This window comes from Microtus pennsylvanicus, chromosome 12 (genome assembly GCF_037038515.1).
Source record: "Microtus pennsylvanicus isolate mMicPen1 chromosome 12, mMicPen1.hap1, whole genome shotgun sequence".
Taxonomy (NCBI): Eukaryota; Metazoa; Chordata; class Mammalia; order Rodentia; family Cricetidae; genus Microtus; species Microtus pennsylvanicus.
Window position 1 is genome coordinate 81,932,812 of NC_134590.1, and position 15,982 is coordinate 81,948,793.

A 15,982-nucleotide genomic window follows, 5' to 3' on the forward strand; every position below is an offset into this window, starting at 1 on the left:
GCACTATAGGTAAGTTATGCTCTGCAATTAGAAGGGGGCAGGGCACAGGCAGGAGGGGGTTGATGGAGACAGCAGTAGAGAACAGACACCACCACCACAAAGGCTTGGGAAACTGCTTAGATCTGGAGGACTCAGGACAACTGCTCAGATCTGGAGGACTCGGGACAACTGCTCAGATCTGGAGGACTCGGGACAACTGCTCAGATCTGGAGGACTCGGGACAACTGCTCAGATCTGGAGGACTCGGAGGCATCTGCTCAGATCTGGGGGACTCGGGACAACTGCTCAGATCTGGAGGACTCGGGACAACTGCTCAGATCTGGAGGACTCGGGACAACTGTTTAGATCTGGAGGACTCGGGACAACTGCTCAGATCTGGAGGACTCAGGACAACTGCTCAGATCTGGAGGACTCGGGGGCATCTGCTCAGATCTGGAGGACTCGGGACAACTGCTCAGATCTGGAGGACTCGGGACAACTGCTCAGATCTGGAGGACTCGGGACAACTGCTCAGATCTGGAGGACTCGGGACAACTGCTCAGATCTGGAGGACTCGGGACAACTGCTCAGATCTGGAGGACTCGGGACAACTGCTCAGATCTGGAGGACTCGGGACAACTGCTCAGATCTGGAGGACTCGGGACAACTGCTCAGATCTGGAGGACTCGGGACAACTGCTCAGATCTGGAGGACTCAGGGGCATCTGCTCAGATCTGGAGGACGGGGACAACTGCTCAGATCTGGAGGACTCAGGACAACTGCTCAGATCTGGAGGACTCAGGGCATCTGCTCAGATCTGGAGGACTCAGGACAACTGCTCAGATCTGGAGGACGGGGACAACTGCTCAGATCTGGACGGGGACAACTGCTCAGATCTGGAGGACTCGGGACAACTGCTCAGATCTGGAGGACTCGGGACAACTGCTCAGATCTGGAGGACTCGGGACAACTGCTCAGATCTGGAGGACTCGGGACAACTGCTCAGATCTGGAGGACTCGGGACAACTGCTCAGATCTGGAGGACTCGGGACAACTGCTCAGATCTGGAGGACGGGGACAACTGCTCAGATCTGGAGGACTCAGGACAACTGCTCAGATCTGGAGGACTCAGGACAACTGCTCAGATCTGGAGGACTTGGGGGCATCTGCTCAGATCTGGAGGACTCGGGACAACTGCTCAGATCTGGAGGACTCGGGGGCATCTGCTCAGATCTGGAGGACTCGGGGGCATCTGCTCAGATCCTGAGGACTCGGGGGCATCTGCTCAGATCTGGAGGACTCGGGACAACTGCTCAGATCTGGAGGACTCAGGACAACTGCTTAGATCTGGAGGACTCGGAACAACTGCTCAGATCTGGAGGACTCAGAAAACTAAGCGGTGCTGCTTCATCCAGATGGATAGCCATTTTCTGAGTTGGGGAGTCTCACTTGGTCAGGGCAGCTTGTGTTGGAGTAGCTGGTGTTGCTGTATGTTGAAGAGCAGCCTCAAGGAAACTCATACGTTCCAGGGGAGGAGCATGAGGATTAGAATTATTAAGCCAAAAGGACAGAGATATGAGAGCATCAGAGGCAGAAACACAGAGCAGCATTGGGAGGGACGTTCAGTGAATACTGAATCCAAAATCCCTCCACGTTTATTTTCCACACGCTTATATACTTCATTCTGAAAGGGGGAGAGGGATGCAACAGACTTCATTAACATGCCATAAGGAATAGACTGAATACTCCGACCCTTGGTTTAGGTGGAGTGTATCCACCTCTATACCTAAAATACGAGTTACCCACACCCTAAGTCAGAATCTCTTGTTTGTAGCCACGTGTGTTGTCAGCAACTTGAAAAGAGCAAAAATAAACTCAAGCTCTCTGACCTCCAGTCCAGGTGGAACAGGCTCACATCCGTGGGCCCTCACAACTGTAGCATGAAATACATGAGGTAGTCTAAGAGAACGTAGAGCTAGACCAAGAGGGGTCCTGAGACGCTTCCTGACAACTCTGACCTCAGGCATGGACAAAGTCTGCGCCCATGGTCGGAAAGAGCAGTTGAGGGAGGCAGGGAGAAAGGTAGGAGCTTGGGGAGGGGGGCGTCACAGTCAGTAGAGCAAGCAGACTCAGCGGGGTTGGGGGGGAACAGGAGTCAACAACTCTTAAAATGGCAGAGAAACCCACATGACATGAGAATCGATACACACTTGGTTTAGAGGCTTGGATGTTGTTGGGACTTTTGCGGGTCACGACTAGTGGAGCGAAGAATGGCCTAAGGAGGAAGTGAGAGATAAAGAAAAGCACTAATGGGAGGGGGAAGAATGATGTAATTAGATTTTAATTTTTAAAAAATGAAAAAAAAAACACAAATAAGAGCAATTACCCCCCTCAAAAAATTATTTTTATTTATTTATTTATTTTAGAGGCAGGTACCAGTGTGCCTAGAACTCTAGAAAAGTTTGACTGTGAAGAGCCAGCAGTAGTCAGAGGCCTGGAGAGGCCTGGAGAGGTGGCTCAGTATGGTTGCTCTTGTGGAGGACCCAGGGTCAATTCCCAGCTCCCACATCATGGTTCACAACTGTCCCTAACTCCAGTTCCAGGGTGTCCAATGCCCTCTTCTGACCTCCGTGGATACCAGGCACACATATGCTACACGAACATACATTCAAGCAAAACCCTCATATACTAAATACATCTTTTTAAACATACCAGAGAGGAATGTTATGTCAGCCATGGGCGGGGACTTATATGTTCATCCTTGTTTGTAAGGTAAAGTAACTTGAGAGTTTGTAAATGCAGACGGGAAGGAGCCCGCAGAGGAGAGGAAGTCAGAGCAAGGGCAAGACAGTGGACAGTAAAGGTCCTGTACCAAGGCAGAAGATGGAGCCAGGGTTTAGGAGGAAAGGCTGCACTCATGGGTGGGGCCTCATCTATGACAACAGGAAGGGGCTTGCTGTAAAACCTTTGTACTTGATGCCAGGGAGGCTAGAGACAAGGCAAGGGCTGGTGCGAGATTTGAAGAGAGGGGGAGAGTTTGGCCCAGATATCAGAGGGCTTGGGAGGGTCAGAACAATCAAACATCAAGAAAAGTCAGCATGACCATCCATTTGAAGTTGGTGCCTGTGGCCCTCCTTTGTGGGTTCCTCCAGCAGCTAAGCTGCCTGCTCTGGTCCAAACTTAGGTGAGGGAATTGTTAGAGCAGAGGAAGAGAGGAGTGAAGAGCCTGGTCCATGGTGATACATGATCAGAGAGAAAGGGCAAGAGACCAGTCAGTTCCGGTCACGTAGGAAGGAGAGGGGAGGGGGTTGGCCATGAGATCTGGATATTCAGAGGTGAACTTTGGGGCCATGGGTAAGGCAGAAAGTGGTAGGGGAGAGTAGAGATGAATGCCCTAGGAATATTGATACCAAGGTCACGAAATTAAATTGATGGAGGAAGGTCATTGGTTAATAAAGAAACTGCCTTGGCCCATTTGATAGGCCAGCCCTTGGTGGGTGGAGTAGACAGAACAGAATGCTGGGAGGAAGTGAGCCAGACACCATGCCTCTCCTCTCTGGTCAGACGCAGTGGAGCAAGCCTCGAGGTCAGACATGCTGAATCTTTCCTGTTAAGACACTGGGACACAGATTACTAAATATGGGTTAAGCAAGATATGAGAGTTAGCCAAGAAGAGGATAGATATAATGGGCCAGGCAGTGTTAAAAGAATATAGTTTGTGTGTTGTTATTTCCGGGGCTAAGCCAGGTGGCCGGGAGCTGGATAGCAGGAATGCAGCCCGCAGCTCCTTCTACATTAAATGGCAAGGCAGAAAGTGGTAGGGGAGAGTAGAGATGAATGCCCTATTGATACCAAGGTCACGAAATTAAATTGATGGAGGAAGGTCATTGGCCCTTGGCATGAGTGAAGCAATCCAGGGTGTGGGTAGGAATAAGGAACGCTTTGTGAAGACATTGGGCCAGGAGCTAAAGTTCTAAGAAAGTAAGGGGCCTGGAGATCAGAAAACGGGGAGCATCAGAAAGGGGAAGGGATAGCTGGATGTCATTCTTCTTAAAGGAGTGTGTGCAGGAGTCAGGAGGGTGGTCAGAGAGAAGGAAGGTTCATCCCCGCCTCTGGACCCTTGGAGAACGTGGGTGAGAGTCAGCAGCCTCCCCTCCCTGTTGGGGAATATAACGTTACGGTGTGTTACTTTCATTTATGTTGCATTTATTTATTTAACTCTGTGAAGCTATTACTTTGCCTGTCTAAAACACCTGATGGTCTAATAAAGAGCTAAGTGGCCAATAGCAAGGTAGGAGTAAGGATAGGTGGGGCTGGCAGGCAGAAACTGTAAACAGAAGGAGAAACGAGAAAGAGGAAGGGTAATGAGAGAAAAGGAGAGGAGGACATCAGGGGCCAGCCACCCAGCTACACAGCAAGTCATGGAGTAAGAAGTAAAGAAAGGTATATAGAAATAGAGAAAGGTAAAATCCCAGTGGCAAAAGGTAGTCAGGATAATTTAAGAAAAGTTGGCAAGAAACAAGCCAAGCTAAGGCCAGGCATTCATAACTAAGAAAAAGCTGCTGTATGTGATTTATTTGGGAGCTGGGTGGTGGGCCTCTCAAAGAACCAAAAGAATAAAACATCACACAACATTTTGGCATCCAACATGGAGCTCAGATATCCATCTAGAGCCTGAGAAAGCTGGAAAAAAAAAACCCCAGCTCCTTTAAGAATTGGTACTGGTGATCCCTTGAGCAGCCAGTACCTTAAGTAGGAACAAAAAAACGAAGTAGAAATGCCTGTCACGGCGGGAGCATCAGCACTCATGCAGGTCCTGGTCAGGTTCGTCCGACCTGTCTGCAAGCTTTGGGCTTGGCTTTCACGACCCAACCTGAGAGCAGGCAAAGCCAGCTGCTAGAGCACACGGAGGATCCAGGAACAGCTGGACAGTCTAAAGTTTTCTAGTGTGATCAAAAGAGGTTAAAAATACGCAACAGAAGAGGTCCAGACAGGAAAGAATCCTCTAAACAGGTTCCAGTGTGTTTACAATGTGTGTAGGGTTAAGAAAGAAAACGGGAATAGGCAGCCATAGAACGAAACAGATTAAAAATAATGAAGTCTTTAAAGAGACAGTAAAAGTAATGTAAAAGAAAGAAAGGCTACCTAAAGTTGGGAAATACACAGGGAGTCTGGATATAGGATTGTGTTGGTTTTGAATCTTTTGACTGCTGAGAAGCAAAGGACAGCTGCTGAGAGGCCTAGAGGGAAAGAGGGGCTGTGGACATAAACCAGCCTAGACACTTTAAGAATCCCTTAACTTAAAAAGGTCATAAACTGTATTTGTCAAATGGAATTCAAAACTGCTTTGGAGAAGAGGTTTTGCTTTTGTTTCCACAGGAAACAAAAAAAGGCTGTGGATTCATACAAGGTTGACTTGGATCTGGTCTGATCAGGGGAGACCTCCTGAGTCTTGACAGGTGATATCAGTAAAGGCTATAACTGGTCTTCCTAGGACTTGGCTAATTTCTCAGATTTTCTCCCCGGAGCCCTAAAAATATTTTGCCCACATTCAGCAGGAAGCTGTCTAGAGAACACAACACCCACATTCCCAAGAGAAAAGGGGGTGTGGGTGATCTTCGGTTATTTTGAGGGTCATGGATGCTGTATAATTTGGCAATATAGAACTATAGGAATACCAGGATAAAAAGACAACCTCAGATATTTTTCATTGGCTTGGACTTTGGTATATGGGTACAAATTCAAAGTCAATTTTGTTACACTATATTTATGTTTTTACTCTTGTTTAAAAGGCTTTTGTTTATTAATAGAAATTTAAGGTAATTTTTGTTACAACACACTGTATATATGTTACTACTCTTGTTCAAAGGATTTTGTATATTGATACCAATTTAAGATTTTTTTTTGCTACAACATATTGTATATATGTTTTTGCTCTTGTTTGAGGTGTTGTACCTATGCAATTCATTTTAAAATGTAATGTAAAATTCTTGGTTTTGAAAACTATCATTATGAACTGTTTAGGATAATCAAGAAACACAGGTCAGTAGTTAGTCATCTATAACAATCAAATTTGTAGATATGCTAAGTATGTTTTCCCAATCACATATAGGTATATTTTAGATAGATACATGGCTTTTAAATACTCCAAAGACCTATAGAATATGGCATTTAAAATGTTTTGTTAATTTAAAGTTTGTCATGATAATGAGGCATCTGCTCCTGGCAACACCAATTTACTTCAGAGAAGATATGAGCATTGAAGAAACTCCTTATGGAGTTTGGTTTCATTGTGGCAAGGTTAGCCACTGAGCAAAGGAACTGCTCTTGTCTTTGACTGCTGACTATGTGCTGTGCAGACTGGACATGCAGGACCCACCGGAAAGTGACTGCTGCAAACTTTGCCAAAATAAGGTAGGATGGTCATTCAGGGTTGCTGCTTCACAGAAGAAACTGCCAGGAATTCTGCAGAACACAGAGGAAAGTGACTGACAAACTGCCAATATAGGCGAGACAGTATTTCAAATTTCCTACTTCATGAAAAGTCTGCCAGATACTGTGGGCCTGTAGGCTGAAAATAGATGACCCAATATTGCAAAGGAACTGTGAGTGACTGTCCAGGCTGTCAGATGTCTCTGTCATTTCTAGAGTATTTAAAAGTTGTTTGCAATGCACTTTTTGTTTATTTAAATAATATTATATCCTGCTGGTGTCTTTGATGGAGTTGAAGACTAGATAGTTATAGCTGCAGTTTTTCTTAGATATGATATAGAGTAAGTTAGGAACACATCTTGGATTTATTAAACCAGGATAGATTATGGAGTATTTTCTTTAAATTTACTAGACACAAATGAATTGGAATTCAGTACACTGTGAATATAATCTTTACTTGATGATTGTTCTTATTGTATACAGTCTTACTTTTGTTAAAGTTAAAACTTTCTGGTTTTGTTTAGAAAGAAAAAAGGGGAAATGTTGAAATATTATTTTAAGGTGTGTTGCTTTTGTTTATGCCACATTTAATTCTGTGAAGCTGTGATTCTTTGCCTGTCTAAAACACCTGATGGTTTAATAGAGTGCTAAATGGCCAATAGCAAGGCAGGAGCAATGACAGGGGTCCTGGCAGGCAGAGAGTATAAATAGAAGGAGAAGCAAAGAGGAGAAAGGAGCAAGAGAAGAAGGAGAAGAGGCCATCAGGGGCCAGCCATCCAGCTAGCGACACAGCAAGCCGTGGAGAAAAAAGTAAAGAAAGGTATACAGAAATCAAGATAAAAGCCCAGAGGCAAAAGGTAGTTGGGATAATTTAAGTTAAGAAAAGTTGTCAAAAAACAAACCAAGCTCAGGCCGAACATTAATAACTAAGAATAAGTGGGGAGCTGGGTGGTGGGCCCCTCAAAAACAGAAAAGAGTGAAACATCACACAACACCTCCCAGCCTTGCAGGGAGAGCAAAGTAGGTGTTGGATTCTGAGTAGCAGCTGCTGTTGGGGATGGGGGCACGGACTCGGACAGACCAGCACGCGCCTGATGAACCAGCCTTCGATTCACTTGCTGCAGTCCGCTTGCTGAGTGCAGTTGCCTGGGACCATGCGGAAGGATTTGAGCTCGGCTACTTAGTAGCAGAGTAAGTCCGCTGCAGGAAGAGCAGAGCACTTACTGGCGTGCTGGAGGGATAATCCCTGAGGGAATGGAGAATGAAAACCAAGTGGATTTTGCCTCCGTTGTTTCTTTTTGAATCTCTGCAAACCAGAGCCATGTTCCCATCCCTTCCTTTTCCTTCCCAAGGTTTCATCAGGGGAAGATATCCACGTGCAAGGTATCCATACGTGTGTGACTCGCAAATACTAAGCTTGTCCTACCTCTGTCTGTTACCTCTTCCAGACATGTGTTACCTTCTTAGCCTTAGTTTTACTGTCTATAAGATTGGGGCATTAAAATACACCTGTCTCTCGTTCCACACTGTAAACGTCGTTCCACAGTGGAGAGAGCTTCCTCGTTCCCAACCCCTAGTGTGCCTCCAGGTCCACCCACGGCTCTCCCATCGCCTTCAAAAGATCGTGAGTCTCTGCCCCAGAGGAGGTTATAATTTTGCTTCAGAGGCAGACAAACACATCCAAAACAATTAGAGAGGAATGCACAGCTGGGCCCGATTAAGTGCTAAATTGTTAGGTGCCTACAATAGGAGCTCTGAGATCAGAAAAGGAACAATTAGCCGGGATTGGGGGAGCCAGGGTTGGGGAAGCCGGGGAGGGTTCCTGGAGAGAGTGGTGTGGAAGGTGCCCAGATTCTTCACCCTGCCTGAAGAGGACGTTTGTCAATGGGCCCGCTCCTTTGTGACCACAGTGTGACTAGGGTCTACAGAAAGATCTTAGGCCATGGGTTTCACTCAGCCTATTGCTCCTTGTGGGTCCCTGGCCCCTCTCAGGACTTACAGCTTGGGTCACAGGGCGAATCGGGGCATCTTACACTGTGCTTCTCATATCTGGCTTTCCTGTCACGTCTTTGGTTGAAGAAACCTAAGAGGATTCTGCACACATTTCCTGTACACCATAATGCCTACTTAGGATTTTTGCTTGGTAGACAAGCGAGTCACAGGCTAAAATCCCCTGGCCCTAAAGCACATGACTTGCTCCCAGAGTGGCTTGCACCAGAGGAAAACAGCCCGGTCGGCAGATGCAGATGCTAGGAACAAATGTCACGATTGCCAGGAGACTCCATAGCACACGGTCCTGATGGTGGAATACCTCGGAGGCCCCAGGTTTGTGAAGTCTGACCTGTACACGACATTGTGACCGTGCCCAATGTCAGCCATTTGCAGGGGTGTGACTAATTGGCTGTCTCTATCAGGGTCATCATGTTTGGGAAATGGAACATTCAGCAAGGAGAAAATGCAAAATCACAGTCTTAATGATCAAGCTGAAACATTATGTTCGAGAGGAGAGGCCTAAAATCGCAGGATGGAGCATGAGACAGCACTGCTAATATGATTATTGGAGCATAAGCCCGCTAGAGAGCTTAATGCCTGATTGCTGGCAGCATCCCTCGCAAAGCTCCCACAGGGTCCAGAAACCATCTCGAGTGTAAACACAACCGGCCATTTCCAAGGGGGATAGCAAAACCCCGCTGGCCTTCATCAAACACCAAAGCTGCCTGGCTAAGAGGAAAGGGGACTTCTGGAAAACACAAAACGGTCAATTCTAATTGGCCCTTTTGAAGAAAGCGTGTCTGGCTGCAAGTCAGAGCAATACATTAGTGGATATGATCGTGAGGTCTAACCACCATAGGGCATGCGCCAGCTCACACACAGTGGCCCAGGTCTTGGCTGCTACGAGTGAAAAATCATGATTCCAGGCTCAAATCCCACTTTGGGAAATTCAGTGTGTTTCTCATGGGAATGGTAATACACCTATCTCAAAGAGTTTCAGGAAAAAAAAAAGAAATGACATTATTTGTGACTAGGCACCACTTGGTGTTTAGTGTTTCCATTGCCTTGGCCATGGGACCATCCTCACAAGAATAAAATACAGGAGGTATCTTCGAATGTAATGGTAGGCCACCTCAACGTTTGTCTTGGACCCACGGGGGAGGTGTCGTTCTGTTCTCGTTCCAGCAGTTTCAGCACTGTGTCGAATGGGAAGCCGATAGGCAATCCCTCAGAGGAACCACCTGTATTAGTCATGAGGATCCCATGGCTTTTGAAATTCATGTGGCAAGTTTGTCTCACAGCAAAACTTGGGGAGATGGGACAGATTCCTGAAGTGTGACAGTCGTCGGGAGAGGGGAGAGCAGTGAACCCCTCGGATAGTCTTAGGAGAAGTACGACGATGCACATGTTCAAGCCACAGTGAGGCGTGAAAGAAGCCAGCATGAGACCCACGTGTTCAGTTCAACACTAGTGGCCTCTGGAATAAGGACAGAATCAACTGGAAAGAAGAAAGGGGGTGGAGGATGCTGGGCTGCAAGCAATGCTGTCTCCACTGCATGGGAACATACGTTTGTCACAACATATAATCACATGCTTCCTGGCTGTGCCTTTTCTTTTCCCATTAAAAACAATAGCCCTTTAAATTAATTCACTGTCCTACGAACACCTGATTCATGACAAAGAAGCTAAAAATATAAACTGGAAAAAGGAAAACATTCAACAAATGGTGCTTGATATCAACATGTAGAAGAATGAAAATAGACCCATATCTATCACCATGCACAAAACTCAAGTCCAAATCGATCAAAGACCTCAACCACACTAAACCTCATAGAAAAGAAATTGGGAAGTAGCCTTGAATGCATTGGCACAGGAGACCACTTCCTAAATATAACTAACCCCAGTAGCACAGACACTGAGAGAAACAATTAATAAATGGGTCCTCCTGAGAGGCTTCTGTAAAGCAGAGGACACAGTCAACAAGACAAAATGGCAGCCTACAGATTGGAAAAAGTTTTTCACCAACCCCACATTAGACAGAGGACTGATATCCAAAATATACAAAGAACTAAAGAAACTTGACATCAAAAGAACACATAATCCAATTTAAAAGAAAAAAAAACAAAACGAAGTACAGACTTCAACAGAAAACTCTCAACAGATGGATCTCAAAGAGCTGAAAGACACTTAAGGAAATGCTCAACATCCTTAGACATCAGGGAAATGCAAATCAAAACAACTCTGAGATTCCATCTTACACCTGTCAGAATAACCAAGATCAAAAACACTGATAACAGCTTATGCTGGAGAAGATGTGGCGTAAGGGGAACACTCTTCCATTGCTGGTAGGAATGCAAACTTGTACAGCTGCTAAGGAAATCAGTACGGCAATTTCTCAGAAATTTAGCAATCAATCTACCTCAAGACCCAGCAATCCCACTCTTGGGCATATACCCAAAGGATACACACTCACACCACAAGGACATTTGCTCAACTATGGTCATAGCAGCATTATTCAAAATAGCCAGAATCTGGAAACAACCTAGATGTCCCTCAATTGAAGTAATGGAAAAAGAAAATGTGGTACATTTACACAATGGTACATTTACTGAGCAGTAAAAATAATAATAATAATAAAAATAAAAGTAATAATAATAATAAAGACATCTTTAAATTTGTAGGCAAATAGATGGATCTAGAAAAAAACATCCTGAGTGGGATAACCCAGACTCAGAAAGACAAATATCATACACATTCATAAGTGGCTTTTGACATAAAGCAAAGAAAAACCAGCTTGCAATTCACAATCCCAGAGAACCTAGACAACAAAGAGGACCCTAAGAGAGACATACATGGATCTACACAGGAAGGTGAAAAAGATAAGATCTCCTGAGTAAATTGAGAGCGTGGGGATCACAGGAGAAGGTAAAAGGGGAAAGGGGAGAAAGGGAGGGGAGGGGAGAAAAATGTATAGCTCAATAAAACCAAAAAAAAGTTTAGTTGACTGTATGCATGGCAAACACATTTTATTGTTTGTAATAAATAATAAATATTCTTCTGTGGAATAAGAATGGGAAAAACGCCATTAGATGGGGGAGGGAGGGATCCTCCAGGGCAGCTGTGAGCTAACATTTTCATAGAGGGTAGATTGTATCCTATCTGGGCTAAATGTTTAGACTTGAGCCCCCCATTCCTCTCCATTCAGAAGGCCTTTCGTCGCCATTTCCTTCCTTTCTGCCTAAGGTCATCCTAGAGTTCTCAGAGTCAGTGTCCCACCTAGCCAGTCAGTACACACGTCATTGTGCAAGTTCAGGTCTCTAGACCTCCCACCATAATTCTACAGGGGAAAAAAAAAGAAGCATGGTTTTGCTAACTATAAAAGACACAAGGCTGGCCATCAAAAGTCAGGAAAGAGTGTGGGTCTTCAGGAAACACAAGGAAAAGGGTACTGACAGCCAGGTTTTTCATCTGGCAGCAACAGGCCTGGCTGCTGGGAGCTGGAACACAAGCTGCAAACTGTAAGAGCAATTCTGTCTTTGAGCATTTGCATGACAAATCCCTTCTGTGCTGTCAAGGGGGAGATTATCCGCAGAACAGAAGCTGGAGGCAGGGTAGTGTAGTTGGATATTCTTTGGGGGCCTGCCACCCAGCTCCCAAATAAACACAGGGAGACCTAGTCTTACTAATGAATACCCTGCTTTAGTGAAGCTTGTTTCTAGCCAGCTTTTCGTAACTTAAATGATTCCCATCTACCTTTCGCCTCGGGGCAAAATAGCTGTCTTTCACTATTCTATATGCCTTTCTTTCCTGCTCGCTCCATGGCTGATTGTGTGACTGGCCCCTGGCGTCTTTCTCTCCTTTTCTTGCTCTTTTCTCTTGAGCCTAGATTCCTCCCCCCCCCCCCCATTTATTCTCTCAGCCTGTCAGCCCCACCTCCCCTCTCCTGCCTAGCTATTGGCCATTCAGCTCTTTATTAGACCAATCAGGAGTTTTAGACAGGAAAAGTCACACCCCTTTACAGAGTTAAACAAATGCAACAGAAAAGAATGCAACACATCTCTGCATCATTAAACAAATGTTCCACAGCATAAGTGAATATTACCCATCTTCAACTACTACCGTACAACAGAGTAAGCCCTGGCCTGGCGTACGGTAACGGGTTCAGCACCATTTCTCGGCAGTTCTCTTGGCCTTGTTTTCTTCCCACACTGCTCACTTCCTACAGCTGCTCAGGCCTCTCATTCTGAGCCAACACCCAGCAGGACAGGATGTCTTTCTTCCCTGCCTTTTTTATAACCTCGGAAACCTATACAAGTTCCCTATCATACATTTCTTCCCATGTCTTCGGCTGGCACCAGAGTCATAAGATTCTCCTGAAGACTATCACTGGCAAAAGGGAAGGAAGAGTCTCCCCTCTGCCACACACAGCCAGAATTCAACTGGTCCAGGAAATGGAGGCTTGCGAGTAGTTTCTGGCACACAGGGTATATAGAGAGGAAGTTTGCTGGGGAACCATTTGACGTAAACACCTGAGGGTGATTAACTGCAGAGAGAAACTGAGCTTCAGTGCAGTCGAGGCCATGGCCTTAGCTGATCTTTCAGAGAGCTCTGGGCCTGGGATGGCTCAGAGTCGGTCCAAGTTGGATGAAAGAACCAGGCCTTTTTAACCCTACATCAGCCGGCCGTTAGATGCGGCTGCCCGTGGTAATGTGAGCATGACCTTAGGCAAGTTGGCGCTCTTCAACAAAGGACATTTGTCTCGGAGAGAGGCTCAGTCGATGGTTGCTACACGGAAGAATGATGGGGGAATTATCTCCTGCCCCTTCCCTTCCTTAGAAGATGAGTACCTCCAAATGTCTTTCCCCAGGTTTTTAAAAGGACGGAGGAAAGACTGCTGCTGTGTCAACTGAGTTTGGAATGGTTCCCACACCCTCAGACATAGGAGCATGATGCCCACAAGAACGAAAATCCACAGGATTGCTCTTGAGTGAGCTGAGAGAGGGCTAAGCCCTGGCATCGGCTGCACCTCCCAGATCACACACACGGGACTGCTCGGTTCTGCGGCTCCTGAGTGTGCGGCTGCCAAGCTTCCCTATACAGCTGACACAATAGGAGAGTCACAGTAGTCAGAGCAATCAGATGTGCTGGTCAAAGGAGCCTTACCTGGGGCAGCTGAAACTTCGCTGTGGACAAAGACTTCACAAAACAAAAGGAAAGTGGGGGAGGGGGGATGTTTATGTGGAAATATTTCTTTATCATTGGAAATATTAAAATAGCACGTTACCCAGCCTCTTAAGTCTGTCCTGATCCCCTACCCCCATCTCCTGCTAATTTTCTAGCCTTGAACATTTCCCAGCTCTATTACCAGACTGGCTGCGAGGCCAGCTCCCAGCAAGTGTTAGGCTAGGGTATGAAAGTAGCTGCCATTGAAAGGAGCTGGGGAAATTACTTTGCACACTAATAATTACCTCATTGAATGCCCAAGCACGAGCATTGTGTGCCTGCACAGGGCACACAGAGATTATGTGTTACCCAAACCTCACACCTTTCTTTTAGGGGTTTGTCTTGCTTTTTTCACCTCAAACATCTCAACCGTGTTATTGTACAGGACTCATTCAAGCCAAGCTACTACCGTCCTTCGGAGACCAGCTGTGGTCACATGTCAAAGGTCATCCATGCCTGCTGGGCTCGTTCTGTTGATGCCGCTCCCAGAAGGAAATGTGGGAGGGCTCCAGGACCCTGACCTGAACATCCAGTCAATCTGTATGCGTGTTTTATGCAATTCCGCCCTAAGTGCAGGTGGCCTCTGAGAGGAGCAGGAAGGCAAGGTGGGGTAGAGGAGACTCCATCTATTAGGCTATGGGAAAACCTGCTGGGTAAAGACTTTCCAGCCTGGCCTTTTGGGGTGGAAAGAATGCACATCCTGTAAGTAACCCCTTGTCTATGCTGTTAGCAAGCCCTATAAACTCACCAGTGCCCCGTGTGAACTTTGGTGGCATGGTATCTTGGCTTGTCGTTGGGACCTTCGAGAGGCAGGAAGGTGTTACTTACGTCTTCCCAGGAAAGGAATTTTAGCAACACACGTGACTAGGCAGCCTGAGGAGCTTCAATATTGCCAGCTGCTGTAGAGCAGAGTTCTCATTCTCAACCTGGGGGTTCAATGACCCTTTCACGGGAGTAGCCGAAGACCACCGGAAAGGACAGATATTTACAGTCTGATCCATAACAGGGGCAAAGCTACAGTTACAAAGTAACAGCAAAATAGTTTTAGGGTCGGGGTCACCACGACATGAGGAACTGCGTTACATGGTCGCAGCGTTAGGAAGGCTGAAGCCACTGCTCTAGACCCTCGCTCTTCTCTCTTCTTGTTTACTCCATATGGTGCTGGGGCTGGAACCTGGGCAAGCACTGCACCCCACTGAACCACAGTTAGAGCTCCTGCTCTGTTTAACAGGAAAAGCTGCTTTTGACACCTTGGCCTAGCAATAGTGACACAGAATTTCCTTAGAAAGGCAAAGGCCCTGCATGTATAGATGTAACAGTTTCTCGGCTCAGGGAAAGGGAAATAAAAAATGGTCTTGTTACCCCCCCCATCCCTCCCTCTCTCTCTCTCTCTCTCTCTCTCACACACACACACACACACACAGGCACACACATTCTTCCACCTCTGGCCTGACAAAGGTCACTCCTACAGGCCTAAAATCTCCTCAACAATTCTTTCTTTTAGATTGTTTTTGTTTTTGGCCTCAAACTCATGATTCTCCTGCCTCAGGGTGTAGGGTGCTGGGTGCTGACCTGACAAATATACGCCACAGTACAGTCCTTCGCTGCAATTCTTCTCATTTCTGTCTGCTGCTATTCCTCATTGCTGTGGATTGAGTGGGGGGCGTGGTCTTGCACATGCTCCAGGAACCTACACTGAGCCACGCTTGAGCCCTCTTTGTGGCTCTAACGCCCACAGAGTGTTAGAATACTAAAGTTGTTTCACAAACCGGCACCAAAAATCAGATTTACTACAAAAGCAGACAGTGGGATGGTGGCTATGGTTTATCAACACTATTTTCTGTACCCCACGTTCCGTTATGTATGTGTTTGATCAAAGGCGTTGGCTGAAATACTTTAGTATGAATGTAGTAAGACCAGGCGTATATGCCTGATTACATCTCTAAAGCTGGGAAAATTCTAACTCTAGAATGAAGATTATGGGTTGGTATTAGAATCTGACAAAAAGATAAATCCAGTTGAGGTCAGGATAGTGGATGCTCCGGAACCAAGGTTTAGTTTCAAGACTTATGTTGGCAAGAAGGGGAAAGGCATTGTGTACTTCCTGCTCTGGGCACAGTGAATACCTAATGAGGACCACCTCACGTCCAGCAACCTGTATATTGGTCTACAAAAATAAAGCAATATAAAAAATCAGGACCCCAACCTGTCACATCTTTTTGGCCAGAAGCACTTATTTCTGTTATGTGTGTGTGTATATACATACATAAGACCTAGACACATTCATATATACATGTATATTTATGATGAAAGAACAGAGTCTTGGGAAATCAAACCCAGTCAGTGAATGGCTCAA